The sequence below is a fragment of the Pleurodeles waltl genome, chromosome 2_2 (assembly GCF_031143425.1).
Source record: "Pleurodeles waltl isolate 20211129_DDA chromosome 2_2, aPleWal1.hap1.20221129, whole genome shotgun sequence".
NCBI lineage: Eukaryota > Metazoa > Chordata > Amphibia > Caudata > Salamandridae > Pleurodeles > Pleurodeles waltl.
This window is the reverse complement of record NC_090439.1, coordinates 9387147-9402852: the sequence shown is the minus strand read 5'-3', so window position 1 is coordinate 9402852 and position 15706 is coordinate 9387147. Positions and strand designations below refer to the sequence as shown.

The 15706-nt window shown below is 40.8% G+C and overlaps 1 protein-coding gene across 2 annotated transcripts in view; it reads right to left on the bottom strand.

Annotated features, from left to right (window-relative positions):
- ZNF407 (zinc finger protein 407) overlaps window positions 1-15706 on the bottom strand; it is a 1574765-nt gene that overhangs the window by 7456 nt on the left and 1551603 nt on the right. The gene's annotated exons all lie outside the window — the stretch shown is intronic.

The window sequence follows — 15706 nt, the reverse complement described above, 5'->3', positions numbered from 1 at the left end:
CTCCCACAACACCCTTGCATGCTGTTCTGGACAGGCTACCTCTGACACATCTGACGCAATCGTGAAACCTCTGTTGCAATCATTAACACCCGGCTCATTTTACTTTGGCAGAGTGATGCCAGGGAACTCTTGTAATTAAGTGATGATATATTACTGCTGCTAGAGAATATGATCAAATCAATGTAACTGAATCACACTAATTAGCAATCATGATTACCAATACTTGTCTAAAGGTCTGGGGAGACAACAGTTTCTATACTGACTACTCAGGTTGTGACTGACATGTGCACTCAATCAACACCACCAGAAACAGTTTTGACCCTTCTCCTCCAATTTCCTGAGACAATATTCAGAAGGATCTGGTCTGCTGCTCCTCACTGAAGTTTTAAAGTCAACTGTCCAGATGACAGAAACCACTCAATTAGTGCTTGATCCCTGCTTCACACAGAGAAACAGAAGTGATGCCAGGATTGCCTTGAAGAATTACCAGGCTGTAAAGACGACTGCCACGTAAACCAACAAATGGTGTGGGACAGGCAGGCTCCGAGCCCTTTACTGAACACAACAGTCTGCACAAGCGCATGCACTCACAGACTCAACCCTTAAAAAATAAACTGCCATGTTTGGGCTTACATCACGGTTTTGCGAAAAAGGAGGAGGGGCTGATATAGACTGAAAGCAAGCAAGCCTTCTGATGAAAGACCTCCAAAGTGCAGGAGAGCCGTTTGTACCATGCTGAGTTTAATTTACTTCTTGGGAGGAGGTGCGTGGGAGCCAATAGTCTTATTGCCCTTAATTTTAGGGCAATAATGGCTCACTATGGGCCCACGCCTACAGCTGGGGCCGATAACAGGATGGGAGGGCAATAAAAACACATTGTCAGCACCTTAATCAGGTGCAATTTAAAGTGTGTTACAATGAATCAAGATTATGTGTAAGGCCTAATAAACATCTTTGTCAAATTCTGAGTTTGTGTTTCTTAAACCACTACCTATGTCATCCCTTTAACTCAGCAGCAATAGAACTGCTAACAGCCATTTACTCCAACTTAATCTGTTACTCTAAGCGATCTGTTTCAGACAAGGATGCCACACACTCTGAATGAGTTACAAGAGCAACTGGATGGACTGACACTCGGAATCAACTTTAGGCAGAAACTGAAGACCTTCAGGAGCATTCTGTCAAGGGTCAATAGGTACATAATTCATCATCGATTCAGCAGATACTCCAGGCTGCTTCCGTCTGTCCGACAAGTTTGTAACATCCAGCACTTTGCAACACATCTTGCCTTGAATAATCTGGGATGTGTGGTATAGGTTTATGATTAAACTGGGCATCAACAAGTTTCTGGTAATATTTTTATGTTTAATTCTGCGTATGTATTTAATTATGTTTTTAAGAGAATTTTTTTTCTTCATTCCAGTAAAAGTGATGCCACTTTCTGGTTTGTATGCCTTTTTCTACCTGTTAGAAGGTTAGGTTTCAGCTCTACCTGCTAGAAGGTTAGGTTCCACCTCTACTGCAGGGTTTCAGTACCATTAAGAAGAAAGGGCCCCTGGAAAGCTTCAGCTGTGCAGACTGAAAAACTATCTCCTGCTTATTGGGGCAGGAGATAGGATCCTTAATACAATGCTATGCCCAATATATCTAGGATATTTTTCCAATCCCGAAACGACTGTATACTGTAGTTTATGTAAACATTCTCCCAATGTCTGATACAAACAGCCAGAAAGCCCATATAATATACTATATTATTATGCCTTGTTGTGCACAGAAACATCTGAATCCTCCAGGCCAGAGATTCAGAATCCTGTGAGAAAGCTCAGATGGATTTTATACACCAAGTTAAGAGAATTGTGAGTTGAATACTGGCCACAGGTTTCAATCAGAGTAAGATAGACCAGTGGGTTAATATATAAACTTTAACACGGATTCAAATCCTTGCAGGATACGTCTTTTCCTGCAATTTTGCAGTCTGTGACAAGTGATTATATGTTGCAGGCTTCTCCCATTTTGCAGATTATATTGATCTGCAGAAATTATGTCAACAATCGCAGTTTTTATACTGTTTTATATACATTTTGAACACTGCCAAAACCTGTAACTTACACTTAGCCAGCAAGTAAGGACAGACATTATTCTAAAACAAATATAATATGGTGGTTAAGGGAGTGCATGTAAAAGGAGACAAACCAGGAAAGCCTTACTAAAGTTATTGTAAATATGAATTTTCCTCAGGCATTTTTTCACCTGAACTACGAATAGGAGGGCCAAAGGGGTGGTAGTGAGTGGGAATAGGATCGAGGGAGAGCATGGCATTGTAAACTTTGAAGATGAAGAACCATTTGATGTCTTCAATGCAAAGCTTTCAAAATGTAATTCAAAGATTTCAAATACAACCCCCCTGGAAGAAGGTGACCCGTTAGGTGCAAGGGTGTGTGCGGACCACACGTTTAATGGCCTTAATGTGCACAAGACGTTGGAGGATTTTTCAGGGTCCAATGAAAAATGTATAGAGCTGAAAAACAGATCTAGTGTATGGCTAGTTCTTTGAATTCCACCTCTCGCCTTCCAGCGGACTAGCAGTCAAGGAATTTGACAAAAATTGCTACACAGAGAACAAACAGATCTAAGGAGACAGCTGGATGTGCTACGTGTGACCCAGAGACTGGGCTTTAAAGTCATTATTTCATCTTGTTTCAAATTAGATTATAGCAGGATATGTTTTTTCACATATTGCAGTCCTTCTCTGATCGCCCACGCCACATAAAGGGCTTCACAAATCCAAAATGACTTTTTTTTAATTCTCATTTCTGTTCAGGGGACTATAGAGCAGAATATAGTAATCATCGAAGAAGCTAAGGGAAAAATAGCAATGTACAGCATTAAACCGTCTCTAAGTAATATAGTACAACTGATTTAATTTTTGGCAGCACTATGATGTGGGAGAGCTCAGAGCTCATATCTGTGTCTTCCACCAGCGGTTTTGCACTTCGCTGGGTGCTGCCAATGTGAATGATACAAGCAGTGGGATCCAATATCCAAGAGGGACAGGAAGCAAAGACACAAAGCAAATAACAACTTCACAGCATTGTTTCCCATAAAGCAAACCATGGAAATGACCTGCATAGATTTTCCTGCCACATTTCGACTTAAGGGATGCAAAGTAACATTTGGTTAGTTCTGCACTGGAGAGACAGGATATTTTGAGAGCTGGCACCAAATACTGCTAAATGTGTAAATGTCCATGAAAAGTTAGTGGGATATCGCTGCACTCCAAACAGGGGATATACTAATATGAAACACATTAAACATTATATCTGGAACCATGGACCACACGAGCTGGCTGGTGGATCCTATGCTTTTGTAACCACTCACTGTCTGCTTGAATCCAATGGTGACTTAAGTCACTTTAGGCCCTAAAAGTAAACTATACTGGCAAGTCACAAGGGTCATGAAGAAGCTTAACTATTCCAACATCTTAACCCCACTCTCCAGCACACCAAAGCCTGTTCATCGCAGTTCATAAATTGTGACTGTAGGTCCATCAATTGATACAGCAATTTTGTAACTTTGAGTGCTGTTGGTGGTGCTCTGAAAAATTGCTCCTCTGAAAGATAACAGCCTCAATTAGACTTTAAAAGATTTATCCAAGGAAGATTTTTCAATTTCAACAACAATGAATAACACCACAGGCGTTCATGTATCATTTAAACTAATGCGCACTCTGTGGCATCTTTACATTTTAATTTGACAGTTGAAAGAGCATACTTTGTCTGTGCCTTTATTCTTCTTAAAATTTAAAATAAAGAATTAATCAGATTCCTATGCAACTTGTTAAAATTGGCTTGGCAATTAAACATCTTGCACTGAACATGGTGCACTAAAATGCATACAAGTGCACGTATGACTGAACCTTTTTTGTAAAATGAGGTTAATGATTCTGCAATCATGTTTATGTTATAGTATTTTAGAAATGTTATTTCTATAATCATTATATATTCAGTAAGTTTATGAGAAACAAAATGAAAATCATTTGAAACAATGTGCACATTCATGTCTATGTTAGTGTGGTCGGAGTGAAGGTCTGAGTTCTTTGTGTGTTTTAACCTTCAATGCAAAGTTTATTTTCCTACATATTTTCTTAAGCTGCAGGTGCTATGGTACAAGTCTTTGCTTATTAAGGGGCTTATTGTGAAGGAGAGATAAGGGAGCCTGGGAAGATGTGCTACAAAGGACAGAAGGGGTATCCTGGGTTGGAAGCTGTAACTATCCTCTGAAATTCCTCAGCACTTGAGTGACCCAAGGTAGAATGAAAACAACTTGAAAGGATGAAAATGTTAATTAACAATTACGATTTATAATTTTGTTTTTTAATGGAAAGTTTTGGCTGATGATGTCAGCCCCTGGAAAATTTAAGATTTACGTGATGTGTTAGTCAGTCTCAGATGAAGATTCCCTATTGCCTCCTGAGTGAAGCGGACCCATGTGAGGTACAGATCTCACACTATTTTTCAAAGTGGCTTTAAGATTCTCACATCTCCTAAAAGAATTTCGACTGAGGTGTCTGTGGTGGGGACACTTTTCTATGACATCCCTTTAGTATTTAGAATAATGGGGAATCTAGACTCAATGCTTAGGCAGGAAAGCTTGAGATTGGATTTCAAGTACAAAACGCTTTTCCTTATTTTCTGCATGGTTGCTATTGAAATATTGGTTCTGCACATGCTGGTGAAATTTATTGTTGTGTGACACTTTCATTCTCCTTTGGTGATTCTGTACATTTATACCATGGTTTCGAGACTCATTTATATAAGTGTGACTTTGAGTCTGTAATAAAGCCTTTAAAATGTAAGTTGTTCTCCGGGATTGAATGTGAGGCTCATTGGGTTAGACTGCAATTAAAGTTGAATCATTTGTTAGATATCTTCTCACCCCTCGGAACTAGGAAAGAAAAGATGAATCAGACCAAAGCAGTAGTGTTAATCACCAGATAAGATGGTAGCAGAGGGAGGATGGTTCTCTTTCCAAAGGGAGGATAGCTGGACCCATATTCTAGAGTAGTTAGTCCCCAGAGGCCGATCCTTGATGTACAGAGTTGCTGAATCGGCAACATTTCAGAGAACTGGAAAAAAGTCGTACTGGCGGTTGAAGTGTGAATATTAATAGGGTTGTGGATTGCAGCAGTTCGTATTTAGTTGGTGATTGTGAAGTTGAATGGTGTTTTATGAGGATATTTGTATGCAGTGTGAATGTGGTGATTTATAAAGAAGTTGAAGTGATTACTGGGTCCAGCGGGGCCCAAGATCCTGGGATAGTTTTAAAAGGTGCAGAAGACACCATATTAAATTTCAGCTACGAGGTTGCGTTCATTGTGAGACGTCGTCAACTGCACAGTTAAGATAGGGACTTTGTGTGAATGTGAGGTGATTGGTATTGTGCATCTTAATATGCAGAGTGAAGCAGTACTGATCTAGATGACACCCCACAGGTCGAGGTTTCATCTGAATTGTTTGGAAAATTTCTTATGTGTTTGAAACTATTCATTCTTTAGTGGAGTAGACAAAGGTTTTTGTAGTTTATTTTATGTGTGTGTGTGTGACACTGCTGAGAAGGTGTGTACGCTGATTGTAAAGGAGGGGATCTGCTGCGAGGAGTGAGATCTATGTCATGGTGTGCCGCGTTGGTATAGGCTGGTTGGTGTAGTGCTGCACTGTTATTGGTTGACAACGTGATAAGGAGCCGAGCTGCGATCGGTGGTTTCTTTGGAACAAGGGATTGTGGATATGGCATTGTTTTGAACTGACACGAAGCTTTGTAATAATTGTTGACATTGATTAAACAAATAAAATGCTTTAAAGTAATGCAAGATTTGTTTAGAGGTTATGTTCTTTTTGCTAGTAGGGAAGGTGAAGAGGCCTCTCTCAAAAGTACCCCAGGTCACTATATGGCGATTAATGTAGGGCTTCACTCATGTGTTTCGCTTGGTCAGTGGCATAATATCATAGAAAAGGAAGGTCTTTTGAGATTCCCACAATATGGCACATTTAATTTGTGGATTACTGAAAACTTGAGGAATGTATTGTACGAAATGAAGCCACCTCCTAGACCCGAGAACGTGCTGCTCATGCCAGAGAAAAGGAAAAATACCAGAACACAGCAAAGAAAGCTATATGCACTTATGCAGATGCTAAGTGGAATGCTGAGCAGAACAAACATGACAGAAGGAGTTAGATTGTACCAGACTTTGGTGTAGTTGAAAGAGAGGGGGAAAGGAAAACAATTAGAAATCAGAAAGAGATTAAACAAGAAGAGTCCGCTGACATGAGTATTGACTGTGATGACAACTCGGGACATAGTGTACTGGATGTGTTACTATCTGAACGTCCTGCCCCATATAATGAGACCAGAAATTAGTGGAAATTAGGGTACTGAATTTAATGGTCGAATTATCTTTGCAACTGCCCCATCTAAGGTGACTCCTAATCTGTGGGAGCAATTCCAGCTAACTTAGCTTGTGAACCAAGAAGTGAGCGTTTGAGAGTGTGTGTCTCAGTTGACCCAACTGTGAGCACTGTTGATGTTATTACAGTCCCAGTTACCATTGGCCTAGTTGTTCTCATGTATAAATCAGAAGGCTCTGGGAATAATACTTGCAATCTGACCGTGTCTAGTACTGGTGGACTACAGAGTGGAGGTCCAAACAGTCCAGATGTTAGGGAGTTCCCCCCTCAGATTTCAACACACTCCATGTGGAGCAAGTGCAGATACAACTTTGAACCTGTCAGGATGCACATCAATAGGTATTTATCAGAAAGTACCCACCCACAAGACTCCTATATGGGAACCGCCTTTAAATTTGGAAAATTATGCCAAAGGAAATGACTCCAAACCTAAGATTCCCGAAGAGACTCAATCCATTAGTGCGAAGGAGAGAGATGACTGGGTGCCATTTTGAATGGAGGCACTACATCTAGAGAGAGTGCGAGTACAGAGATGAATCAGGGAACAATCCCATCAACACCGAAAGAGAGAACTTTGGTGAGGCAAAGTGTACTGTAGAATTGTATGCAATAATTATTGGAAATCTTGGGCTGAAACAATTAGAGAATTATCATGAAGATGAGCTTGAATTTATTTGTAGGTATATCACCAAGTGAGCTGGCTAAGTTCATGATAAATTGGCTCAAAAATATGAAGTAGACCTACATGAAACTAAGGATTTACAGAGAGGCTACAGAGTGCGTTTCAGTGAAAAAAGACATTACGGACATGAGAACTCCAGGATTGAAAACTCAGATTAAGGAACTAATTTGTCATATCAGGAAATGGAACGAATTAGACAAGTGGGAGACTAAATGGACGAAAAAGAAAGCAATCTGAAGAAATCTTCAGGTGAACCGCATCCCATTGAGAAAAGTGCCTAGTTGACGTTATGTCCATGTGCCATGGAGCCTAAGTAATCGTGCATTATTTACCATTGATTTAAAAAAATGAACAGAGAAGCCACTAGAATGGTACAGAGAGTGATTTGTGGACACAATGTAAAGTATCTGCCCAGTTTCCTGAAACGGAACCAAATAGAAATCCAATAACAAAGGGTCCTTCAACAATAGTGATAAAAAAGTATCAACAGGTTATGACATTTCTGAAAGGAAAGGTGCCTCCTCAAGATGTTGATTGGGTTGAAAATTGACAAAGCGACTCAAGAGTCAAAGGTGTAGATCTATGCTTATTATGAAAGGTTGTTACAGGCATTTAAACAGTACATTGGTATGGAGGCACTGAAGGCTAAGGATATGGGACATTTTATGTTGAGGTTTGTGACAGGATTGAGGCCAGAAATCAGCATGATGATTCAGCAACATTTGATTTGTTGGTAGAGTGAGACAACTGACAAAGTACTGCAATGACGAGATTGAGATGAAGCAGAAAAAGCAGTCGGAAAAGCTGATCATCGCTCAAATGAAACTAGCTCAAGAACTAGCCAGATGATTCCAGCTGTAAACAATGTGAGTACAATGTAAGGTGTATATCAGCAAACATCAAATCTGACGCAGGGAAGATGTTGAGGAGTTCCTATAAATCCTGGTACAGGAGTGGATGTAAATAGTCTAAAAAGATCAACTCCTTGTCATATTTGCAATAAGCTTGAATACTGGAAGCAGGAATGTCGTTTAAATTCAGTTTATCAATTTCAAAATGCAGGATTTTGAAATTGATAATAATCTCACAATAATAATCCCAAATCAGATGCACGGAATACAAAGACCTAGGAGTCGAAATTTCAATGTACCCCAAGCTCCGACGATGCAGGTTCCGCATTCTCCAATGTCACAGCAGAATGCTATTGGGCTACGACAAAATATGAATCAGAGTTCGAGGATGAATGTGAATCTGACACAAGATAATAACCCTTTTCAACAGTTTACCTTGTTTTAATTGGACAGCAGAAATGGCTTTGATCAGTCAGCCTGACAGTGCCTGATGGGGGAGGTAGACTGCATACTTGGCACATCCCTGGAGGTAGCCCAGAGCAGACCATTCATAGATAGTGAAGTGGATGGCTGCCCGTCTCATTCTTGGTTGATACTGGTGCTACCTATTCTACTCTGAGAATAGTAGAAATCCTAAACCTACGCCTCTCGGGAAAAACAGTCCAAGTTGTTGGTGTGGAGAATAAACTGATGACAACTCGAGACACTGCCCCAGTTACTGTGAAAATGCAGCCTTTTCAGGATAAACATAAGTAAAAAATATGTGATTCTTGTCCAGTGAATCTCTTGAGAAGAGATTTGATTTCCAAAATGAATTGTGTTGTCTTTTGAACCTCAGCTAGAACAAAAATGCAAACCCAAGGTGAGGATGCTTTCTTTAATTAATGAGAAATGAACCATGTTGCACATTACTGACCTTGCTAACAGTTGATGATTTACCTCCAGATTTGACATAGTCACACATGAATTGTGGGATTTTTTAGGAAAGCGTATCAGATTGATAAAAGGTGCTGAACCTGTCTGAATTTCTGTTAAACCAAATGCTGACTTACCGAGAACACAGTATAATTTGAATCCTGAAACGACTGCTGGAATAACTCCTGTAATCAAGTTGATGATACAACAGGGAATCCTAAAAGAGATAATGGGTACTCCTTGTAACTCTCCCATCATGGGTCTTCAAAAACCGAGAGGTAAATACAGAACTGTACAGGACCTTCAGAACTCAGTCCTGATCCAGCACATCAAAGGCCTAATGGTGGCGTTGAATACTCAGGAAGCCTGCCAACAGGACATTGTTGTGTTACTGAACCGCTTGGCTGAGAATGGACATAAAGTATCCCCAGGAAAGTAACCTTATTGTCACAAAGAGGTCCAATATCTTGAACATCACATTGAGAAAGGAGTTAAAAAGTGTCAAAAGAGAGCATCTCAGCTATACTGAGAATGAGTCCACCAAATACACGTCAGGATGTTTTTGGGAATGGTGAACTACTGTAGACAGTGGATACCCAACTTTTCCCTAGTGTCCAAGTCTTTACAGAGGCTGACACACAAGGATGTCCCAGTACCATGGGATGACAACTGCCTTGTTGTGTTCTAGAGCTGAGAGAATGTCTCTGTCATGCCCTGGTTCTATGGATGCCTGATTATAACAAATCTTATGCACTTTTCTGCAGTGAGAGGAAGGTCTGTTCTCTCTCAGAGCGAACACAAACACATGGATATCTGAAGAGACCTGTGGCTTATTTTTCTGCCACATTAGATCCTGTATCTTTAGCGCTGCCTGTCTGTCTTAAAGCGGTGGCCACATTGAGCACCAGTATTGAGCGGTGTGAGACTATTGTTATGGGTCAACCATTAACTGTCTATGTACCTCACTCTGTTGAGCTGTTGTTGACTAGAACTAGAACCCAATACCTTACCAGCAGCGGGCTCACTAAGCATGAGCAGATTTTTTGGGTTGCTGAAAATGTGACTGTCAAACGTTGTGATATTCTGAACTTTTCCACATGGTTGCCTGTACTTGATGTTGAAAGTAATGATTATTGTAAAAGAGACCATGACTGTCTCAATGTAACTTAACTGTGCTCCAAAACAAGACAAGGTATACGAGATGAACCACTACCTGAATCTGATTTTGTTCTTTATGTTGACGGTTCATGATTGAGAGACAATGGAGGACGTCTGAGAGCAGCCTACGCTGTTTGTACTCTGTCTGGATTTGTAAAAGCTTCCTGGCTTCAAGGAATATTTTCCACCCAAGTGGCTGAATTGATTGCTCTTACTGGAGCCTGCTGTGTCTCTGATCAACTGAAAGTGACAATCTTTACCGACAGTCAATACAGATTTGGTGTCTGCCGTGACTTTGGACTATTGTCGTCCCAGGGGTGTTTTATGACGTCCTCTGGATCTTAAATCTGGGATGGCGAACAAGTGAGGAACATTCTTGGCGCATTATAATTGCCTGAGCAAGTTGCAGTAGTCAAGTGCCCTGCACATCGTTCTGGAGATGATCATGTGACTTTGGGAAATAGATATGCTGATGAGGTTGCAAAATACTGTGCTCGTAATGTTTGTACAGTTAACCGTGAATTTAGAATGAGAAGATATTACAACAAGGGCAGTGTTGGTGCCCAACACAACAGAAAAAGGAGAACATTGAGCAACAGTCCATCGTTCCCTTGAATAAGTCATTGTAGTTTTGATCATCAAACAGAGAAGCAAGGTAACACCTTACATTGGACTGATTTATACAATGAGACATGCAGACAACATTATTGATTCTAGGATAGGGGTATCTCGTCAACATTGCATTGCTCATCTAAACCATAATAATCGAACTAGCAACCCCAAATCTTGCAGAATTTAAAGGGGGGAACCCTTACTCTTATAGGTTACTTCCTTTGCCACCATGTATAGGTCCATACCATTTTTCAACTCGGATATTCTAGATACATCGGAGGCCCACCAGTGTTTGGCAAGGTCCCACTTCACAGTCATCAGTCCCATGTTACAAAGTATTTGTTTCTTTTTCAGGACATCTATGTTATTGGGTATGCCAAGGATCACATATTTAGGGTCATCAGGCGTCATTATCCCCAGGATTTTGCTCAATTCCAGGAATATTTTGTGCCATTATCTGTGTATATTGGGACATGTCCAGAGCAAATTACAGAAATCTCCACATTGCTCTCTGCATCATAGGCAATCCATAGGTGCAGCCCTGCCCATTGTATGTAAGCAAGATCTATTGTAGTAGACACAATGTAAAATTTTGAGTTGAATACGTCTTAATATAAATTTTATTGCCACTTCCATTGAAACATTAATGCAGCTTCCCAATCCAAGTCTTCTAGCTCGCCCACATCTGTTACCCATTTATTTCTTTTTTTTGCAGGAGTGTGTCAGGGATATTATTATTAATAGTTTTGTAGACTATGGAGATTGTCTTTTCAGTTATTTCCTCCATCAGAAGTCTACCCTCCAATGGTGAGAAGTTGGGAGAGGTGGAGGAGATGCCCTCGGCTCTCCAGGCATGTGCTAATTGGAGGTACTTGTAACACTGCGTCTCATTGAGCTGGAATTCACTCTGGAGGGTTGCAAAGGGCATCACCGTACCCCCTTCTAATATATCTCCGATGTTGGAGATGCCTAGATGGTCATAGGCCTCAATTCCTCTCAGTTTCCCAATCTCTTTAAAGAACCCTCCCGTCCAAGGATAAAACTAACTTTAACCTTTTGTTGACAACAACTGATACCTGGAATGAAGTAAAAAGGCTTCAAGAGGAAGTGTCTGAGAAGGAACAACCGAGTTGGGTCAGAGCAGGTTTTGTCAAAAGAGATGATGAGATTAGGGTTTCAATGGATGGAAGACCACTATTGCCAAAAGGTCTATTACCTCCCATGGCTAGACATTTCCAAGGTCCAGCTCATACTGGTAGGGACACTATGGTGAGACGGTTCAGACAAACTTGGTTCAATCCTAAAGTCAGGTTGATGATTGAAGTTTGTCACAGGTGCACTGTGTGTCAACAGACCAATGTTGGGAAGAGAACTGCAGTTACCTTGAGTCATACAGGAAGGTCAGAAGGGCCTTTTAACAGGATACAGTTAGACTTCATTGAAATGCCTATGTGTAATGGGTTGAGGTATGTTTTTGTCATGGTATGCATCTTTTCCTGCTGGGATGAGGCGTATCCAACCAGAAGGAACTATATTCTCACTGTAGCCAAACTGCTGTTAAGAGAACTCATTCCCAGATTTGGCTTCCTGAAGTTTTTAGAATTGGATTGATGAACTCATGAGGTCCTGAAGTTGTGTGCAGCACTACAAACGTCACAGAAATTACATTGCAGTTATAGACCTGAGGCTTTGGGTCTTGTGGAGCAGGTGAATGGCACGCTGAAACCATGACTGGCAAAACTATGTACTTTGAAGTCTTTGAAATAGCCTGATGCTCTACCTCTTGTGCTGATAAGTCTTGGGAGTGTACCTGAGCAAAAGACTGCACTGCTGCACCACAAAATCATTGTGGGGAGGGCGATGAGACTGCCAGTGATTCCTGCGAATGCACATGTGAATATTACCAATAATATAGTCATAGATTATTTAAAGGGACTAGCTGATGTAGTGTGTTCTGTGTCTCACCAGTTCGGAGCCGTCACAGCCCCTCTGCATCAAGAACAGTGCCATGACCTCAATCCCTGCGACTGGGTCCTGTTGAATAAACATATCAGGACATCATGTCTAGAACCGCGTTGGCGTGGGCCATACCAGGTGATCCGGGTCACAACAACTGCTGCAAAGTGTCAAGGTCTTCCCAACTTGATTCACGCTACCCATACTCACAGAGTTGAATGTCCTCTTGATACTACAGCACCTGTTCGAGAAGAACCAGTGAAAGAACCAGAGAAAAGCGACAGGAGAAGGTTAGTCAGGCTGCCGGAGAACAAACTGAGCCTGAAGCAGCACTTGATAAATCTGAAAGGGGGCTTGGGAGATCTATGATCGAAGCTGAAGCAGAAACAACCGAGTCTTGTCCTGTGGGGGACGAGTCAAACTCAGAATCAGACCCGAAAAAAGTATCTAATGGTGAAAAAAAGCAAGTGGGAGCTGGAGACCGATGGCCCAGAAGACAAGAGGGGGAGAAAGTGAGTTTGCCACTGACAATTGCTGAAGAGATTGAGAACTCTGACTTGAGTGAAAGCGAAGACAAAGGTGTGGCAGTGAGAAGATCCAAAGGAACAAGAGTGCCTATTCATGGGCATTCTTCACCTGAGTAGCCATACTTTGCAAATGACATACATAAAGAGTTCTGGGAATATTGGGACCAAGGTACTGGTTTGGCTGAACCGCCATGAACTGAACATTTTGGTTTAATTATATCTTGAATTTTCATTGCCATTGATAAACTTAGTCTGTGTAAATATGAGAGACATTTACAGTTATTGGGACAGGGAATTGAGAAGAATACCTAGGCCCCAGTAGAAGAAGAAGAAAAAGTCATTTAGAAGAACACGGCGTAGGCAGGACCGGGCTGGCCATAGCAGGCATCCGGTGTTTCCCCGGGAGGCTGGAAGGGTGGGCGCTGGCTGTGCAGCTGTGGGAGCCAATTTTTTTACTGGGGGCAGGACTTGCAGCGGTGCTGCAATATCGGCCTCCAGTAACAAAAGCAACAGTGCTTCACACTTGCGCCATCCCATTCTCGCTCCATTGCCCCCCACCCCCTGCCCTGGGACTGGTCTGTTAAAAATTGCCAGGGCTGCTTTGGGTTCCCAGTCCAGCCCTGGGACTAGTGCTAGGGAAGTCTCACAAAGATTTGTAGTTTTATTGTTAAATTAACTTTGAACATTTGAACTCTGTTTGTTGTTCACATTAGTGAAATTAACAAAGAAATATTTGCTGTTGCTGCTGCACTTGTTTGATAATAGATCCGATTCTGAAGACGTAATGAGCCAAATAAGGTACAAAATAGATGCTTTATTGCTTATTTTCCTTGTAATATTACTAGTATTGCTAATAGAAGCATTTTCCCCTACACCTTCTGAAGATAGGAAGTGATCTCCTAGTGTTTCCCTGCAAACTCTTAGTCCTAAAGACAATAATCTATATGTTAGATGAGAAAGTATTACACCTGGATAAATCTAGAGGAGATTATTCAGCAAATGTATATTTTAGTCTATTGTACGAGTATATTAACACGATGAATGCTAGGGACTCCTAAGTTTGTACGCAGTTACCTGCTTCTATGTCAAAAGGTATTACATACCAACACACCTTGTTGACTTATGGTATTTCTTGCAGTCTATTACTGAGTATATTTTACAATGAGGTAAGTTTTCATTTTTTTTCCAATTATGACCTAATGTTGCTAGAAGTTCCTTTGTTTAAGCATCTGATCAAGAACCCTTATTCCCTTATTCTAAAGGTGCAGAAATTGCAGCAAAATATCTAGTTTCATTGAAGCCTTTTAGACACTGCATATGCATACAGACACAATTTGACTGGTTCTATGACTGAGATAGAAAGGAAATGTTTGAATTTAGTTGATTGAAGGTGGGAATTAGGATCTAGATCCAAATCAGATAAAGATCTTACAACACAACACAGATGGAATAAGGAAGAAATAGAACATCAAGTGCAAGCTTTAACTTTAGATTGGCAACACAGGGGAAGATTGTGCATACACATTGATCAGAGTTATATAGAGCAGTTGTTCATAGGGAAGAGTGACTGTGAACATGTTTTTGAAGTCAGATGAAAGACTGAATTATTTTTGGATGGAAAGGGATCCAGTGATTCTTGGAGTGTATTTTATCTGTGGACAGTATGCATAATTTAAGTTACTGAAGGGATGGCATGGAACGTGTTATCTAGCGATAGTGTTTCCAAAGTGGAACATCTTGAAGATCCTGTGTAAAAGATGAAACCTAGAACTAAGCGAGTGCTGCAGAAATAGTGGGAAATATCTTTGGTGTGCTGATCTGATCTGTAGCAGTGATTCTGAATGACCTGAAGATTAGAACATTGTCTACAATAGTAGATAAGCTACATAACAGCACAGGAAATTCATAACAGCACAGGAAATTCATTGTTGTTGGTAAACACAGAGATGGTGGTGATAAGATCAATTATTGCACAAAATCAACTTGCGCAACATTGGTTGCTCGCAAAAGAGGGCGGAGTCTGTTGAATGCTGAAGGTTGAGCAATGCTGTGTTTACATTCTGGATAAGAGAAAGGATTTGCAGAAGTATATCTGGAATATTTGAGGGTTGGCAAAGGATTTGAAGGAGTTGAAAGCAACAGGTGCATGGGAAGCTATTGGAGATGGATTTTCTGCAAAAGACAGATGTTTTGGGAACTTGGGAAGTGGAATAGTAGGTTTTGTGTGGAGACTATTGTTGGTTGTTGTGATAGTGGCAATAGTTCTATTGGACGGATACAAAGTCTTTCAAAGAATGAAAATTCAAAAGGAAAGAAAGAGGAAGAGAGCAGAGACTGAGATGGAAGACAATCAGTGTAAATGTGATCAAGAGGTGAAATGTTTGGAACAATCCAGGAGAGAATTGTTGAAGATGCCAAGGTGCTAGAGAGTTTAATTCGAGATTGAAGTGGGTTTGTGATTACTTATCACATCTCCAAGGAGTTTGAAAGAACATAATTTGGCTGTGCCATTATGCTTCTTAAAATGTGAAATAGAGGAGT